Genomic DNA, 2,935 nt, shown 5'->3' on the forward strand with positions numbered 1-2,935 from the left:
GTCTGATATTACCTCTTAGGAATTTCATGCAAACCTCTCCAGTCTTATAGAAAATCAGCCCCAATGCCCCACAGGGAATCAGCTTTTACAAAGGCATGTCTTCTGAGATTAGTGGTGGGTTTGGAACTAGATTCTAACCTCTCAGCATTCCACAACCTGGGACATTTGCGCTTACCTTTGGGGAGAGACTGAAAAAGTTTATGAACCTAAATACGGAGTTTTAGGAACAGTCTTAAGAACATAAAAAAATGTTTAGGGGTCTCAGATCTTAAATAAGACTCCATCTATGTTTTGATTGATTGTCTGGGACTGAGCACTCTAGAACTTGACTAGTTTCCTTGCTTTGCTGAGAGTGAGCAAGATTGAGTGTTTCATTCTGGGAGATAGAAACTTGCCCCTCAAATTTGTGAGTCTAGGGGTGCAGAGCAAGAGCATATGAGAGTGCCAGTGCCTCTTTGAAAGCCAAGGTAGACCAATGACTATGCTTTGAAGAGTGATTAGAAAGAATTGAACTTCTAGTATGAAATTATAGCTACAATTTGACCAATTTCATTTTCTATACATAGGCACTAGGTTGTGATAAAAATTCTGTCTAAAGTGCCTTTTCTGTACATGTAAAAATGAACATTTTATGTGATAAGAATATTTTATGTAATTGTGTGATAGTTTTTTCTTAGTGATTCATATAATAAAAGTATATAAAATAAAAAAACAAAGCAAAGGTGGGATTATGAGTGAAAGGGGTGCTGGTAGCTTTCAGGATATCTATGAAAATGCCACAGGAACTCCACTCTTGTGAATTGCTTCCTATCCAAGCACTTGGCCTGCCACGAGACTCCCAAACCTCCCCCATCCCATTTTTTGAGGTGGTTGTTTTTGGACCATACCTGGCAGTGTTATGGCTTACTACTGACCCTGCTCAGGGATCCTTCTGGCAGTGAACCCAGGTTGGCCGCATACAAGTCAAGTGCCCTACACACTGTAATATCACTCTAGCCTGAAAGTTTTCTTATTTGACTTCTGGTCTGTTGATAGCTTCCTAAAGGCAATGCCAGGAGTTGTGTTCTCATTGTATCCCAAATGTCCATCCTAAAGCAGATACTGAATAAATGTTTGATAGTGTTCAGGAAACTTTTCTGTATGTATGCATGTTCCCCAGACCCTATTTTTGCCACCTGCAATATGTGAAACCACTATAGGCCATGATGAGGACCCCTGAGTAGACAGGCATTGCAAGATCAAACAGGCCAGCTCGAAGTTTCCCTGTTTGCATCTCCGCTGGGCTCCCTTTCTCTGGAAGGTCCATCTTCTGGCTCTGAGAAGCTGTGGGAATTGGAGTTGAAGCTTAAGCCTGTCATAGACCTGTCAAACCCCTGGAACCCTTTTGAAATGGATTTATGCCCCCTCCCCTGAGCCGCTCTGCCTCTGATCCATAGCCACATCCTATTTGCAGCAGTGGAGATTAAGGATAGGAATTTGACTTTTTAATTTTATTATTCTTGTTCTTCCTTCCTGCTTCATTAGAACCATGTTATTGGTCTAAAATGCTGTATGTAAACTATGCTCTGAAGCCCATCTGGAAGCCTGTATTCTCTGGGGATATAATTATGCTAAGCATCACTCACCAGGGAGTGCGGTTTAGCTTCTTTCTACCTGGGCATCCTCTGGTAGCAAATCTCTTCATGCTTCCAAAGGACTGATTGCTGCTGTCCCTCCCCCCACTTTTTTTTTAAAGCTAAACAAAACTTTATTCCATCAGCCACAAGCCTTATACTGACCCAATCAGGGCTGTCTCGCAGAGGAGATGATCTCTGTCAAGGTCGCAAGTCAGATTATATAGGGAGGGGAAATAGGGAGGTTCTAGCATCTGATGATCTTTAAAATGATTGGCTGTTGTCTAGGGTACCTTCCTACTGTTTCCTTTCCAGATAGGTTACCTGATATGACCAGGTAGCTTGGGCAGGGAAATTTAAGTTTAAGGAAGAGAAGCCTAAGAGATTTACAACATGTGGTACTTACAAAATGGAGTCCCTCCTTGGCCCACATTCCCTCCTCTTCTTAAGGACTTCAGTCAAATCCTTGACTCTCCTTGAGGTTCCTCATCCCTGTCCCTGCTTATGGGCACTTACTGGGACCTTAGCAAGCATCTTAACTGCATTTATGCGTGCCTGGAAAAAATAGGTAAGGAAATTAATTATGCAAGGACTTAATAAAAGCATCACAAAATAAACAAACAGTGGCCTAGTCAGGGCAATTATCCAGTGTGATTGAGTGAAACACTGTTCATACTGGGAGGCAGAATCTTTTCATTCCTGCAAACTGGCTTTAACCTGCTGTAGCAGCTCCCAGGTGACTCTCATCTCTTCCCCTTGGGCCATACACAGTCCACCTTGTTTTAAGAACCTTAAGTCCAAACTCCTCCTGTTCTGCAGGGCCACTTCTGTTAAGGAGTCCAGAGAGTGCTCTAGATGTATGCACCATAAACAATCTTTGGCAGTTTCTGGGAAAGACGGATCCTAGGCTATCTTCTGCTCCATGCTTGATGGTGGGGCTTACATTGGTGCCTTAGGCAGTGTTGAACTGCTGGCTTTCTCCTCCTTATTTGTCTTAAATGATGCTTCCTTACTAAGAAAGTCTAGGTGCATTCTCTTAAAGGCCCTATTGATCCTATTTGGGCTGAGAAATTCTGGTTAACAGCATTCCTAAAACTCTACCTGTCATCTCCAGCCTTAGCCTCAGGGTACGGATTCCTTTGTGCTTTGAGTATGTGCTGCCAGGTGGTCTCCTGACACATTTCTATACCTGCAGTGAAAGTCTGCCTCTCCCCACATTTTGGGGGACTCTCTTCTGGATAGGCATAAAATAAGAATGCTCTCAGGGCAACTTCCCTATCCTGGGACCTGCATCCATGGGGTTACCCACTTTTTTCTTAACA

Source organism: Suncus etruscus, chromosome 1, assembly GCF_024139225.1.
Source record: "Suncus etruscus isolate mSunEtr1 chromosome 1, mSunEtr1.pri.cur, whole genome shotgun sequence".
Lineage (NCBI taxonomy): Eukaryota > Metazoa > Chordata > Mammalia > Eulipotyphla > Soricidae > Suncus > Suncus etruscus.